General features: G+C 44.2%; 1 long non-coding RNA gene across 1 annotated transcript in view; it reads right to left on the reverse strand.

Annotated features, from left to right (window-relative positions):
- Positions 1-656: 656 nt before the first annotated feature.
- Positions 657-16,589, reverse strand: part of LOC134474049 (uncharacterized) — a 68,560-nt gene continuing 52,627 nt past the window's right edge. The window contains exons 2-4 of the long non-coding RNA XR_010044624.1: positions 12,091-12,302; positions 3,831-9,388; positions 657-3,010 (exon numbers count right to left, since the gene is read on the reverse strand). This is a non-coding gene — a long non-coding RNA (uncharacterized LOC134474049). The remainder of the gene's footprint in view (positions 3,011-3,830; positions 9,389-12,090; positions 12,303-16,589) is intronic.

Below are 16,589 nucleotides of genomic sequence, written 5' to 3' on the forward strand. Positions count from 1 at the left end.
TGTGCTCTGGACTTGTCTTGGATGAGCTGGGGTCTGGGATTGAATTTTGCTCCTGCATCTTGTCAATTTGTATTTTCTATATTGCTGTTTTTGTTGTAGTTTTCTGTGTTGATATTTGTTGATTTCCTATATTAGATAGCTTTATCACTAATACCAAGTTTCCCTGGGAAATATCTGTTCCTCAGAAATATCTTCTAAATGTAGCTGATTCTTAATCTTTACATCTATCACAAGAACCTGCCTTCCTGCCATCTTTATTAAGGTTGAAAATTTGCTATTTGGTTTACCATCTAGTCCTTTGGGCTGTGGCCCCATACAATCATAGTGCTATCATATAAGGACAAAAACTGGTTATAGGGCTCTATTTCATTGTGCTCTGGACTTGTCTTGGATGAGCTGGGGTCTGGGATTGAATTTTGCTAGATGGTAAACCAAATAGCAAATTTTCAACCTTAATAAAGATGGCAGGAAGGCAGGTTCTTGTGATAGATGTAAAGATCAAGAATCAGCTACATTTAGAAGATATTTCTGAGGAACAGATATTTATCAGTACTAGCAACATCTTTGAGGGGTTTAGTTCAGCAGCACAAATGCCTGCTTGGCAAGCACAAGGTCATGAGTTTGATCCTCACTACCAAAAAAGAAAGAAAAGCTGATTATAACATATATGATATCCTGGCTAGTTTAATATTTAGCAGTAACAGTAGTCTCAAGTACAGCCTAGCTGCTCACAAACTGTGGTAACTATTAACCTGATACGTTTAATGACAGGAGCAAAGTCTACAGTTATATAATGAATTCCAACATACACAATATATATCAGGAACTTGTATGCAATGAATTCTCCCTCAGTGGAGTGATTTTACCCTATGGGGGGTGGAGACATTTAGAGGAAAGGGAGACAAATTAGAGAGTCAAAAGTGGTCAAATATAATAGGAGCAAGGCTGGAGAGCAAGGGATGATCACTCAAAGACTGACCCAGTTGCAAAACTGGAGGACACAGGAGAGAAAGAATGAAGGAGAAATGTAGTATTGAAGTGAACCTGAAAGAGAAGAAACAGTGTTTACTCACATGAAAAACAATAAGATATAATTGAAGAGAGAATGAATATAAGTAGATGAAACCCAGAAGAAAGGTAAGAAACTCAAATAGTGAAAAATAAAGAATATAATAATGAAAAAAGTAAAAGAGAAAACAAAAATAATCACCAAAAAACCCAAAGCCCCCAACCAGGCAGAAAAAGAATAACCAATCAGACAAACATGAAAATAAAAGTAGTAGAGTCCTTTGGTGTCCCCTGTTCTATGGTAGTGTCCACGTTAGATCCCAGAAATGTGCTATGTACTCCAGGCAACTTGGTATTTGTGTTGGGTATGGTGCTGATCTTGGCCTCTAGAGATAGGTGCTGAGACTGGTCTTCTAATGCACGAGCTCTCCCAGAGCCCTTTGATATAAAGTGGCATCCCCTTCCTGCTTCTGTTCCACATGCTTCTGGGCCAGAGCACAACACTGGCTCACCTACTTTACCAGCTGCTGGCTTCTCATTGATGCTTTGGACTTTTCCACAGTTCCTGCATAGGCCAGTGTGCCTGCACCACGACCTGCTGTCTCTGTTCCTGCCTAGCTTGGTGTATATGCCTGCACCAGGATGGGCTGTCCCTGTTCCCCCAAAATATTCTTTAATTTGTTCAGAAGTATCTGGGTCCAATCCATCCACTAACATGTTTTTAGGGGGTTCTTTCTCTTTTAAAACTTTGGCCTTTCTGGGCCACTTAGTTTGTGGACTTTTAGTTCCAAAACTTTATCAGTACTAGCAACATCTTTGAAAAGCACAAATCCAAGTCCTCTTGGTCTTCCAGTTGAAGAGACCAAGAAAGCTCGTTCCATCTGCTGCTTCCCCTCCCCTTCTCCCTTCAAATCTAACTAGGTTAAGTTTTAACTTCCTAAAGGCCATAAAACAAAGGCCTGAGGTAATAGCTCCTGACAACCCGGGTCTTCCCTACCCGGTAGCCCTGTCACAAATTGTGTTAATTGCATCAGATTGTATTAGATTGTACCTTCTTCACAAAAGTAGCTTCATTTATATCATAGCAATACCTGTAACTTGGCCTTACTGTAAATGTGTGTCTTCCTTTTCCTCTGGGCAAAGGATTGATATGTTAATCAATGCTCTCCTCTGTAAAGAATTGTAAAATCTTACCTAATTGATATGCTAACCATTGTTGCTCTCTACAAATAGAATGGTTGTGGTGCTAAAGTAAGGTAATTAAGGGTGTTAATTGCTGTTAGACTTTTCTATTCAGGAGGCCTCGTGGTGTGAGTTTCAAAACTATGTGCAGCTCCACCCCCACAGGACCCAGTGTTTCTGGGCCATTTGAGATAAACAGGCTGTTTTCTCAGTCATGGGACAAACGCCCGTTCCTAAGAAGTGCCACCCCTTCTCGGGAGACACCCCCCTCGCCCCACAAAGAAACCCAATCCCTTAAGGACAGCTCACAATCAGCCCAGCTCTAATCGCTATGATTGGCTTCTGTAACAATGCTTGCTTGCTTTGCGGTTTTAGGCCTTAAAAGACACAGCCCTGCTCGAGTACGGGGTTCTCCATTCCCACTTGTTTGGAGGACCCCGTGCGCACGGAAAATAAAACCCCTTTGTTCTTACATGAGAGCTGAGTCCTTGGGGTCTTCTTCGCGACACCAGTCTTACACAGTGACTGGGTCTGTTTTAATTGTGAGGTCTACAACTTCCCCAAATCAAGAGGAACATTCAGTCAGATATTTCTTGCTTGTATTCCAGCTCAAGTTTCCAGTAAACACCTTACTGTCATCCTGCTAGTTCTTGCTTGCATTGACCTTAGACCCCTTGGTGAACTCTTCTATAATGCTGTACTTGTTCATGTCCTCCATAGTGGCAGGGATGAGCAGGCAAGAGGTCCAGGTCGCAAGGGTGCTGGCAGTGGCCGAGTGTTGCATGGAACACTCCATGTGGCTGAAGATTTAAAATTGTGGCTGAAGAGAACAAATTTCCATTAAAATTGCAAGAGTTGGGAAACAGGGATATAACTCAGCAGCATAAGCACCTGCCTGGCAAGCACAAGATCCTGAGTTTGTTCCCGGTACCAAAAAAAAAAAAAAAAAAAAAAAAAAAAAATGCAGGAAGTCTCTACAGAAAGTGTAGTTTAGAAAGCCAAGTTTGTTGATACTATTTTTAGACTTTCTGTTACGAATATAGTACAAATCCTAGACAACAAAGTAAAAAATAATGTCTTTACACACACACAATAATTTTGTAAACATTATTTAATAATCTTTCACTCTATTTTTTTCCTGGTCAAGTTACATGACTTAAAATTCCATATAAGTCTTTCAGAGTAAAGATATGATAGAAAAATAGTTCAACATTAATTTGGAAAATAAATATCAAATGCATATGAAGTATTCTAATTTCCCCTTAAAAACAAAGTACAAGATAACTTCAGACAGACTTAGTTTTTTTTTAATTTAAAAAAAAGCAAAACAGAAAAAAGGTCTTAGTTTTTAAAATACATACATTTCTCAAAAAGAAACTTGTTCTTCATCTTTATTTTTGAAGTTAAAAATTAAGAATTTTTAAGTTTTATAATTTTTTGTTTTATTGTTGATGTTAATCTTTTTTTTTTTGCAAATAAGCTATTATATCTGGACACAATGGCACACCTACTATAACCCCAACACTCTGAGAAATTGAAATAGAAGTTCTTGTGGTCCAAAACGAGCCCCCCCCCCCAATGGTGTCCAAAAATAGGGCAAGACATGTTTTTTTAAAAAAAGCATCGCTGATTTATTTTACCTGATACCAGGGACACAGGGCAGTTGGAGTTCACAAAGCTGTGTAACTGGCTCAAAACTTTCACAGACTTTTTTAAGAAAGAGCAATTACAAAGTGAATGGCTTATGGGCGTAGATCAGGAAATAAGGAAGTCCTTGACCCGCTAAGGAATGAGGAAGACCTGTGTTTCCCTTTGCAGAGGACAGAGAGGTCTATCAGGAATTTACAATCGTCTGTCAACTAATTTTAGCACTCAATTTTAGATAACATCTGTCCTTTGCAGAGGGCAGCAATGATTAACATATCAATTAGTTCAGATTCCCAGGAATTTACAGTCCTTTGCAGAGGGGAGCAATGGTTAACATATCAATTAGGTCACCCAGGAAGATGGCTCATACAGAACAGTGTGACAGTGCTACAGGTAATTTGGTCATATAACTTGGACATTGGCAAACATAACACAAACATAACGAAGCTCTTTTTGTTAGTGTATAACAGAAGAATTGCAAGTTCAAGAGCAACCTGGCCAATTTAGCAACTTGATGAGACACTGAATCAAAATAAAATATAAAAAATAAAAATAGATGGAGATATTGCTCACTGAGAAGGCCCATGGTTCAATCTCCAGTAACAAAGCAGTAGTTACAACAACTAATGAAAAGGCAGCTTTTTCTTCTGTTCAAACAGAAAGCCAGGATTTTTCTTGGCTTCTTTTTACACCTTTAAATCTTGGTTACTTATGGGGGAACTTACATTTTACCACTGAGCTCTGTACTCCAAAATCATCCCAAGTCTTTCAGGATTTAGTGCCTCTCGCCAGGATTCTTCATCCCTCTGCTGTAGGCAGTGGAGCTTAATGGTTAAGCACACAAGGACCACTGTCAGACGCACTTAAGCTCAAATGTCTCACTTCCTGGGTGACTCCTTCAACAGCTGTCTACTTCTCCATGAACTCATTTTTAACTTGAAAATGATGACAGTCCTTACTGCCAGGGTTCCTGTGAGAGCTACATGAGCTCAAGTGGTGAAGCATTTACTACTGACTCTGACCTGCTAACCGCCGCCATAATGTTCATCATGATGACAACCATGATGTGCTCCTGAGCTGTGCAGACAGCCCTGCCCTATTATTTTGGGTCCACGGGGCATGGTTGGCAAGCCTCTCTCTCCTCCTATCCCACCAGAAAAGTGGTTCCTGAATCTTCCCCTACCCCTGTGGAAGAAGGAAGCAGCAGAACTTCTTCCCAAAGCCCCAGTCCCTTTCTCCTTCCCTTCTCTCATAAGCAAAAAGTACAATGACTTGAGTCCCACTCCCCCAACCAGTTACCCTCACCCATGAACCTGAGAGCAGAGGGTCTCCTGGATCTAGCACCCCAAAGCCTGCATTTATGTTTGCCCTTTTCCTCTTTGCAGAGTTAGGGGCTACTCCACATGATGTCTGTAGTACATTAGGCAAATTCACAGTCCACTGACTGCCCTGCATGTCATGATATAACAAAAGAAAAATAAAATTAGCTTAAAAGCCTTAGAAAATAAAAGCTGTTAAATTCAGATATGCACCGAATCCAATTCATCTTAATTCCCAATTTTCAAAGTTCTATTAAATTTATTTCTCATTTGTTGCCTCCTGCCCATTATTTCTATTGAGCAAATGCAAAGCAAATTAATTAGTTTTTTATCTTTTGGCAGGTTTCACAGTACTGAAGGAAAATAAAAGTTTTTTATTGATTTGAAGGTGAATCTGAAGGCTTTCAGATCTATCCTTAAGTCAGTGGATGCTCTAAGGGTTTAGATCATTAAAAATAAAATAAAATAAAGGACTGAAAAAAATTAAAGGTAAAGAACAGCTATCATGTCACTGGAGTCCTCTGGAAAGGAAAATTGAAGTGCTAAAGCTACCAGTACATTGATAGCAGAGTGTAATATAGTGCAAACAGCCTCAGAGAGGGAAGGAGCTGGCTGAGTTCAGGGAAGAGAGAAACACCTTTCCCCAGGTGGCGTGGGGTGGGGTTGCAGTGAGAGTTGAAAAAGGGGATGGTGAAATGAATTTCCTCCTCCCCTTCCTCCCCTTTCTCCTCCTCTTCTTCCTCTCTCTCTCTCTCTCTCTCTCTCTCTCTCTCATCCTTTTACATTTTATAATACTTTTCATGAATTAGGGAGTGTATTACGCATCCATGGACTTTGAGTTTCTCATGATATTTTCTTTGATGGAAAGAACATTAGGAGATGTGACCCAGAATTGTGCTCAAAGTCTTGAGTACAGCCTCTGATGCTCTGCTACTTATTGCTGGCAACTGGTTCCCAAGAAAAGAATGAGAGACACATGGAACAGAATTAAAGCACACAATGAACCTGGGAAGAACAGGAATGAACACTATAGAAAGCCCTTCCCAGACCTCATCACGGTTGGTGAAGCTTTCATTTGTAATCCCAAGGAAAAGTTATTGATATTCTAGCAACTTAATTCCAATCTACCACTTCCAGTGCAACCCATGACACAAATACATATCCAAGATGCTGGGGGAGCCAAGGGAGTCTTAGAGCCAGACAGAATAATGACTAATTGGTACAAAGGTCTTGACCTAGGGCCAAAACGGGATTCGTGAGGAAGGGAGTGGCTCAGGGGTGAGTGACCCGAGAGCAGCATGAAGTACATAAGTGCTGTGAGCTGGGCCAGGGAGGAAGGCCAGAATTCACCTCTGCAATATGCAGAGAAAAAGATATGCAGAAGGTGTAATCTACATGTCACAAATTGGGACAGTAGTGTTGGGGCCAGTGCTTCAGTTTTGATGTATAATTGCAAGTCCTGAGAAGTCATGGCTTTTCTTGAGGCTCATTCTCTGCCAACAGCATGGGATCACTCAGCCTTGCTCACACAATTACTTGAGAGCTACAAGCTGCACTGACCTTTGCACTGTTTTAACAACTACATATCAGCATCTGACTAGACCCATTTGCATTGATTAAAGCCAATTGAGGGGATAAAGACAAAATTTAACCAGCTCTGTACATATCAATACATGGAAATAGGGCCAGGTTTGGCTAAAATGGAGACAATTACTTTTCTTTCAAGAGTCATTCAGGTGGTCCTCTACAAAGCAGGATCCTTCTTAATGATGCTTTCCTGCATTTCTATTGATTAAGAGTCATGAGAACAGAAAGTATTCAGATCTGACTTTGTTCAAAAGTGCAATGTAACATTAGTAAGCATTCAGTTATTTATGACTTAACCTTGCTGTTTCTCAATATAATATTTCATAACCTAAATGTCCACATATGGAGGACTAGTTAATAAAATTATACCTGTATAAGACACCACACAACATATCTGCTTAAAAATCAGGTGTTACTAAGTAAACAGAGACCCTGCAAGCACATGTGAGGGGGAGATAGATAGTTTTAATTTTCTCAGGGTTACTCCTGGAGGGCTAAAATGTTGAATATTCTACTTTTAAGTTTCTGCGGTCTTTCAGTCTTTTTTACAGTGTTCAATGGTAGTACAGATGAGTAAAGGTTAAACAAAAAAGAACCTTATTTATCAAGGCCAGCATAAAATCTCAAAGTTCAATTAAAAAATTTTTACTGCTTCTGGGTGAATTCCATTTGAACTTTAAGCTTGACTTTAAAACTCACCATTGCACTGATTTGTATATTTCTCTATTGACTTACATTTCCAATTTTTCATGTAAAACTGCATCTGCACACAATGTCCTGGGTCAAAGTAGATTGTAATTTACAGACTTGGTGACCTAGTGACCTTTGGAGAAATCACTCTGAATGATCATCATAAAGAGTGACAGAACTGTGGGGAAGGACCGGTGGCGGCTGAAAAGATAAGAAGTATGAAATATAAATGACCTTTATTTTGAGAATGCAGGGAGAGACACCCCAATCCCCTGGGGCATGGCATCTCCACCCCGGGGTCAGCGATCTCCGTGGAACACATGGAGTGAGGCACATAAGTAGCCTCGGTTTGGGGTGGAACCTAAGGGAGGCATTAGGGATACACAGGTAGCCCATTGGTCCTAGGTTTGGTGCCATAGGTAAATTCCCAGGGGCGGGAAGATGGTGTCACAGGTAAATTCCTAGGGGCGGGGGAGAGAGGGGCTTCCTGCTTCCGGTTGAGGCTTTCCTGACTACAGAGTCCGGCCTGGGCCAAAACTCTTTCATATCCCATCTTATGATTATTATTATGAAAAGGGGCAAAGATTTCTCTCTTTAACTACTTACTACTGGCTGAGGGCACTGTACTGGGGTCTAGGGGAGTTGACAGGATGATGGTTAATGCCCAGATAGAAGCTGGTGCCAGGTGTTTTAGCCAGGACAACTTCACTGGTGAATGTATGTATGTTAGACTGGAAAAACAAAGAGACAAGATGTTATGAGGAGACATGGCACTGTCATATTTAAGACCCAGGTGAGGTAGAGGGAAAGGTGCCTTTGATTTAGACATGTTCCACGGTAAGGCAGAATTCTGAAAATTAAGTGTGAGGTTAGGAGAAATGTTGTTATGAGAGGTGATTACTCCCCCATCTGAAAGCATAAAACTTAAGAGGGTAGGTGTGTAAAACTTGTCTCTGGTTTAAGAGTTGAACTGGAAAAAATAAGGGGAGTAGGAAGGTGGTGGCTCTACCAGTATAGGGAAAGTAAGGGCTTAGGCTTTTAGGGATGTCACGTTTAACCAGACAGCTGAGGTAGAAAGAACTACGACAGTCATCACATAGAACATTATGAAGATTATCTTACGCATGATGTGGGAGTCTTTGGGAAAGACTGTCAAGAGTCCTGCTGCAAAAATGATCATTAATAGAACGTAAGAAATTAGGAACCAAAGTGGATAACAAAACATGACTTAGCCTGTTAACTGTGGCTGCAAGGCCTTCATGAAATGGAGACAGGTGGGTGACAGAAGATGAGATGACCACTCAGAGTGATCAGATTTAGGGCTGGAAGGGCACCTCTTAGCCTGAGTGATATGAAACCAGATGGCAGCCTAGCAGCTTTGATTTAGGCATGGGTCGCTGTAATCCGGTTGTATCAGCAGTTTACCTGGTTGTGGGAAAGGCTTTTATGTGTCCTGAAAAAGTATAAACAAAGTGAGAAGACAAAATGTATCTGTCAGTCTTGACCAGGGTTACCTGAGAAATTGGTGAATAAGAAAGGAAGGGGGTGGTCTTATATCACTGAGGAGAGGTCCACCAGTGAAAACAGGTGGAAGCTGCTGAGGACTCAGTGTGTCTAAGTGAGCCTGCATAAAAACAAGGGAGTGAAAGCATTTTAAGATTTAGGACTGGGACCTGCACGAAATAAGCCCTGTTTATAAATGGCATAGGTTGACATCAATAACCCATCATAGAGATTGAGGACTTAATATAGCAGCCTGAAAACTCAGGAAGAACTCTGTATATATGGCCTCTATGTCCACAAATATAGAAAATGTCTTACCTGGGAGTTTTAGTGGAACTTGAACTCTGAGACGGACACCCACAAAGGGGGCTGCTGGCCCTGAGCTCTCTCAGTCTTCGGCAGCAATTTTCTGTCAGTGATGAATCTGGCAGTGTCGACATTTCCTGTGAGGGCTACAAGTTAGGATGGCTTACCCACTCTCTGGTGGCTAGGACAGTTCAGTAGCTCTGGAGTAAGGTCTCAAAGAATGCCAGGATGGGGCACTCTCTTGGTCCAATGCCCTCTGCTGCATTTGAGTGTGGTCCATGGGGCAGGGGGAGCCCAGGCAGCTCTACCTTGTGTAGGTTTACCTGTCTCAGAACTGCAAGTGTTATAAGTTTTAAAATATGAAAAACCATATCAAGATCTCTCTAAGGTTTGAAGGTCAAGTTTTGCCTTTTAATTTGGGATTTAGACTACAGTAAAAGGTATCTGTAGAATTAAATAAGTATGTAGGAGTTTAATATTGGCATTTTAGATTAGAGAGCAGGCTTTATCTGGATGGCATATCGCTTTTAGGGTGTTGCGTGGAATTACATATTTAACAAAAAGGCTTTAGTCTGCCCAAAAAAGGCTTTAGTCTGCCTTTTGTCTTTTGAAGTAAAATCTTAATGGAAACATTTTGCAGTAAAGGTTTACCAATCTTATGAATAAATCTATCAAAATTGATCTAATACTGTCAAGTTTTGAACACATTTAGTTTTTAAAGTTGTTATTTGCAGTAGTATGAACCAAGACAAATAAAGTTTACATCTTCTTGAGCTTTTTACAACTTTTATCTTTCTCTTGAGCCTTTTACAACTTACTATATATCCTCAAGTCCTACATCCTCTCAAGCCTTCTACAACTTTCTGTATACCCTCAAGTAAAATTTACATCTCTTGAGCTTCCTCTCGAGCCTTTTACAACTTTTTATATACCCTCAAGTTTTCTTCTATAACTTACATCCTCTCAAGCCTTCTACAACTTTCTATATATACCCTCAAGTTGAGCTTTCTTTCCTATCTTCTTTCTTTTCAAGCTTTTCTACAACTTTTTATCTTACCAATTACCTTTTTTTTTTTTTTTGGTTTTCAGACAACAGTAAAACTTTCAACAAAACCCTTGTCTTGGAACAGAGCTAGTGGTTTGCAGCAAAAAGGAATTTATAACCTTAGTTGTTAAACAGGAGATCGGTGACAACACAGTATAATACAGGCAATAAGTTTAACATATAACATTACTGGTGGTCTACAGCAAAAGAAATTGATAAATATCTCTTAATTTTAGTTGTTAAAATAGGAGATTAGTCAAGGCTTTGATTGATAAACAAGGCTGGTAAAATTATCAGGTGGCCAGTAACCTTGATTAAATGGTTTGAGAATTGTAATAAAAAAAATAGCCTCTCTTGAGCGGAGCTGAATTGTAAAAAAAAGCATGCCTTGAGCGGAGCTGCCGATCTGCTGCCTATCTGTGCCTGTGTTTAAAGCGGCACTTGTGTTTGGCAGAGGCCTGCCTGGGAAAGGCGCCTGCCTGGGAGATGGAACTCTGAGACAGACAGAGGGTGCTTGTAGAGAGCCGCACCCGCGTTTGGGGGTGGGGGCTGAGATCTCTCTGGCATGCAGCGAGTAGGTGGAACATGCAGAGTGGGCAGGGTGAGCACTGGGACGCAGTGCGCAGCGGCGGGCTAGACTCCCCCAGGAAAGTGTAAGGTGGTGGCAACAATGGTGCACAGGGGAGGGGCTGGGATGGCGCCCAGAAACAAGCAAGGTGGAGGCAACGGTGGCGGGGGCAGTGCTGGCCGCAACGGCGGGCAGGCTCATGGTGGCCACGATGGTGGGCTCACGGCGCAGGGGCTGGCTCATAGCAGCAGTGGGGCTGGGAGGCAGCCCAAGGCCGGGGTTGCTCTTAGAGGCACATGGCCATCAGCCAGACCGATGTGGAGCTGAGTCACCACGTGTAGCCTGAACTGCTTGTGGGGCACATGGATTAGGGTGCGGCATTAAAGCCAAACATGTGCTTGGACCTGAATTGTGGCACGAGAGCCAAAACACCATGCGAAGTTGGGAGGTGGCACACAGGAGCCCAAAGCTGCTTAAAAAGCAGCTTAAAACAGTCCCATGCATATGTCTCAACACTGTCTGGGCTCGCCCTCTACCCCGGTGGAGAATGGGCCAGCATAGAATGGGTCTGCACGGCAGGGAATGGGTTGGCACACACAGGAAACAAAGGGACGCTGGCAGCATGGCGGGGGGGAGGGGAAGCAGGGAGGAAAGGAGACACTGAGAAAGCTCCCAAAAGGCTGCAAGGGAAGACGCTGTTATCTCTTTAAATGTGGGGAGGAGGAGGGATCCTGGAGGAGCCGGAAAGGACACACATTCCCAAAACAAAGATAAGAGAGTTTTGTAAGCTTGTGGGCAGTATGATAAGCCATAGATAGGTATGGTTTCTGGGGAGGGGGACAGGAAGTGGTCACCGAGATAAAACTGGGTGTGGGGTTTAGCTCACAGGGTTACAATCAGATGAGGCAATGGGCTGTGGTCTGCCAAGCTTAAAGTCGTCACTTTGCACCTCAGACCGACAGGTTATATTGGCTCCAAGACTCCTAATAATTGGCCATCACCAATATTATGAGTGGACTTTATGTGGGTAAAGTAACAACTCTGCCATGAGAACTTAAAAAGCTCTAAAGAACGTGAGGGTCTCTCAGTGTGGGCGGTCCAGAGTGGACACAGGTTTGCCCAGAAAGACCCAGCCTTGGGCTGTCCAAAGGACATGAGAGCATCACGAACCCATGCAAAGCGGGGAGAAAATCCACCTGGGCCTGCCCCAGTGGCTATCTCCAGGAGTTGCTCACCTGTGGTAAATTTGGTTGGTGTTGTTTGTGAACTGGTAGTGACAAACTTACAGCTCCTGAGTGTAGAAGTGAGGAATTAATGCAGGATGCAGTCCGGTCCTGGTCCTGAACAGCAGGGGACCCAAAACTGAGAACCAGCCCCAGGAGTCTCTCGTCTGCTGTTCCTGGTCAGGGAACCATATGATAGAACTGTGGGGGAGGACTGGCAGTGACTGAAAAGATAAGAAGTATGAAATATAAATAACCTTTATTTTGAGAATGTGGGGAGAGACACCCCAACCCCCCAGGGCATGGCATCTCCACCCCGGGGTTGTCAATCTCTCCTTGGAACACGTGAAGTGAGGCATGTAAGTAGCCTCGGTTTGGGGTGGAACCTAAGGGGGGCATTAGGGATGCACAGTAGCCCATTGGTCCTAGGTTTGGTGCCATAGGTAAATTCCCAGGGGTGAGAAGATGGCGTCACAGGTAAATTCCTAGGGGTGGGGGAGATAGGAGCTTCCTGGTTCTGGTTGAGGCTTTCCTGGCTACAGAATCCTGCCTGGGCCAAAACCCTTTCAAAGAGCACCTACTTTTAATGAAGGAAAATCTTTCCTATTATAAGGTGACAGGGAAAGTGGACCTAAAGGGGACAAATGAATGAGATAGAGTTTGTTCCCTGCACAGTCTAAGGCTTTGGTTTTAGCTCAGGATGAAGAGAAGATTGAATCATAAACCTGAAGGGCATGAAGGAGAAGCCCCCCAATCCCACAGCAAACCAAAGGATCATAGTATAGCACTAACACTATGCCAAGAGGCATTCTTTAGGTAGCCAAAGGAGTTTAGGAAAAGGCAATAGTGGGGAAAAGTTGTGCAAATAAGGTTCTGAGTACAAGTAAACACCACTTTGGAGATCCTTTGAATAAAAAGGGAGAGTCCAGATAGGAGATAAAGTTGAGATCAGGAGCTGTGGTGGTCTGGGCATCAGTGTTAATAGTGCTGCATTTGTACCCAAGGCTTGGGGAGAGCCACACAGGGCTCATATGCACACTGTCACATGTGGTAGCCGGAATTGCTCTGTGAATCATGATCTACATCTGCTCCTCTGGCTACATATTCTTTATTTCCATTTCAGGTTCCATGGAAAACAGCCATTCACTATGCCTGTAGGACTATTGTCTTGGTCCATTTTGTGTTAATATGAATAGAATATCTGACACTGGGAAGTTTATAAAGAAAGGAAATTAATTTCCCAAAGTTCTGGAGGCTGAGGAGTCTAGATCAAAGAACTACATCTGGTAACAGTCCTTTTGCTGTATCACATGGCAGGAGAGATAGTGACAATGGGGGACAGTACAAACCAAGTCTCTCCCTCTTCTTCTTATAAAGCCACTAACCCCACTGTGAGGCCTCACCCTTCTGACTTCATCTGACCTCACCTCCAAATACTATCAAAGGAACTTAAGGGTTATACATGAACTTTTGGGAGTCATGTTTAAACCATAGCAACTACATCAGAATTTAAGTCATGACTTCCTTGAATATATTGAAATAGTTGGTTTCTTTTTTTAAACTCAAATTACTCTTTGCTAATATTACAAAAATTAAGGGAATCTTCAATTTATCTTTGAATTTTGGTCAATTTTTACATGATTTATCTTCACTTGACATTGCAAAAGCAAAACTTGCCCTCCTTGGCCATTTAATCAAACATTAATCACATAAGAATTCATTTTCAAAAACAAACCCATGCACCAAGAACTCCTGAAAATGGACTTAATTTTAAATTAAATGCCTAACTGACTAAGAACAGTGGCTTTTTTTAAAGAACAGAAGTTCAGAGTGGGCGGAGCAAAGATTGCGGATAGATAACAGCCGGCTACAGAGACTCCCTGAGAGTCAACTTAGAACGCAACATAATACAACATAGGGAGCCCTGAACAGATGTTGGGAGCCGCAGCCCCGAGCCCGGTCGCCTTACTTGGCGGACATGAGGCCTGTAGGAAAGAGCAAAGCCTGAGCTAGATTACCCCTCCCATCAAGTGTGCTAAGATGGCGCTTATCTCCTGCTTCCTGCTTGGTAAACAACCTGCCCTGTAAGATCTCCTGCTTCCTGCTTGGTAAACAACCTGCCCTGTAAGATCTCCTGCTTCCTGCTTGGTAAACAACCCGCCCTGTAAGATCTCCTGCTTCACAACCCGCCCTGTAAGATAGTCTGCCTAGCAACAACTGATGTTAGCCAATCAGCCCGCATCGCGCGCTTTGAACTGATTGGCCACTGTAACCCTATAAAAGTGAGTGCCTCTCCCGCCACGAAAGAAGAAGCAGAAGAAGCACGCAAGGAGCCGCGGAGAGCGGACCGGTAGAGGCTTCGGGACAGACTGTAGGGAGAAGCACGCAAGGAGCCGTGGAGAGCGGACCGGTAGAGGCTTCGGGACAGACTGTAGGGAGAAGCACGCAAGGAGCCGCGGGGAGCGGACCAACAGAGGCTTCGGCCGGGAGGATTCCCGGGGCAGGCTGTACGGAGAAGGAAAATAAAAGAAAAGGTTGTCCACTGCCAGACTTTGTTGTGTGTCCTTCCTGCCGGCCGGGAGTGACACCGACATCTGGTGGCCCGTACGGGGAGCTGATCACCCCCGAGACGTGGCAGTGGACAACGCTCCAACGCAGAGCTGCAAGACAGGTGAGTAGAGGATAAACCTGGGCCCTGGGTGGCGCGCACCTACAGGGTTTGTAGACTCCTCTCAGGCTCACGCGTAAGTGGCGGATTCCTTGGGCCTCACGCGGTGAGTAACATATTAAAAAATGGGAAACATGCTAGGTAGCGGCACTAAGAGTGAGGGTGGTTGCGGGGAAAGCTCTCAAGAGCTTACAAAAGTACGCAGGGTATTTGAGCAGGCCCAGTCAGGGAGCTCCCGAGAGGGGTCCGTCAAGGGGAACAAAGATGCTAAGGAGGAGGACGGGGCTCAAGCCTCGGAGTCGTCCAACTCCGAGGACGAGGGAAGGTTGAATGGTGAGGAGGCCAAAGAGACCAGCTGTCAGGGGCCTAAGTCGCTTGATGGGGAGACGCAAGGCTCTTTCGCTGCGTTGCGCCACGAATTGCGCTCCGCTCAGCTAGGCTTACGAAAAAGCAGAGAGCTTCTGAGAGCCCCCTGGCAGGGGAGGGAGACAGAACCTTCTGCTCCGCCCTGGAACTCGTTCCCGGAAGCGGTCCCTCGCCGCGATGCCGCCGCATGGGAACTCCCCCCTCTTCCGTCAGTACAGGAAATAACGCACAGGCCGCCATTTTCTGTTCAGCCACGGCCGCCATCTTACGATGCTCCGCCACCGGCGGGACGTTATTTCCACAGACAGCTGTGGCATGGGGGTCGTGTGTCTAATGAAGACCACCCGTTCCCAGGGATAGATAGCGGCCCCTATGGGATATATCCTGTACAGATGGCCATGGGTCAGGGACGTAATGTGTGGGAACCCTTTGAAATAAAGCAGATTAGAGAACTTAAAAATGCAGTTACAACCTTTGGGCCGACTGCGCCTTACACCATTGCCATGCTGGAGAACCTGTCTTCTGGGCCCCTCACCCCCGCGGACTGGACTCAGCTGGCAAAGGCGTGTCTGCCCTCGGGTAGTTACCTGGATTGGCGAGCCTGGTACGCCGAGTTCGCTGCCGAACAGGCGGAAAGAAACGCTAACCGAGGGAACCGGGGGTGGAATAGAGACATGCTTATGGGGGAAGGCCAACACGCTGATAATCAGACTCAGTTCCCTGGTGCAGTTTATGAGCAGATCAATACCATTGGGCTTCGCGCCTGGAAGCAGGTGAGTGGTGCCGGAACGGCATCCTTGTGCCTTTCTAAAATAGTCCAGGGCACAACAGAGCCATTCGTTGATTTTGTGGCTCGGATGCAAGATGCCGCCGATAAGATCTTTTCCGATAGGGAAGTGGCTCAACCGCTGGTTAGGCAGTTGATTTTCGAACAATGCACAAAGGAATGTAAGGCAGCAATAGCCCCACATAAGAATAAGGATCTTAACGCCTGGATCAGAATATGCAGAGAAATAGGGGGGCCGCTTTCTAATTCGGGAGTTGCAGCTCTTCTGGCTGCGGCAGTGCAACAAAGGGGACCTCGCGGGCCTAGAGAGGAACATAAAGCCAAGGGGTGCTTCAGCTGCGGGGACCCAGGACACATTAAACGCAACTGCCCAAATAGTGCAGACGCCAAGCCTCGCCTTAAAAATGAAGGATCGTATAACGTCTGTGGGCGATGCAGAAAGGGTCCACATAAGGCAGAGGATTGCAGGTCAGTTTATGATGCTCAAGGAAATCGTATTTGTGGCCGAGGACAGGATAGCACAGCTCCTGCTGCTCCCCAGCCTCCATAAGAGGTTCCAGTACTCCACATGACTCTTGACAAGAGGCCCATGCTTTTGCTTAAGATCAATGGCAGACAATTAAAACATGGTATCCCATACAATCCTCAAGGTCAAGGAATTATTGAGAGAGCTCACAAAAGCCTCAAAGA

The sequence above is a fragment of the Cavia porcellus genome, unplaced genomic scaffold, assembly GCF_034190915.1.
Source record: "Cavia porcellus strain 051 isolate PalLab524CR breed Dunkin Hartley unplaced genomic scaffold, mCavPor4.1 scaffold_30, whole genome shotgun sequence".
NCBI classification, from domain to species: domain Eukaryota; kingdom Metazoa; phylum Chordata; class Mammalia; order Rodentia; family Caviidae; genus Cavia; species Cavia porcellus.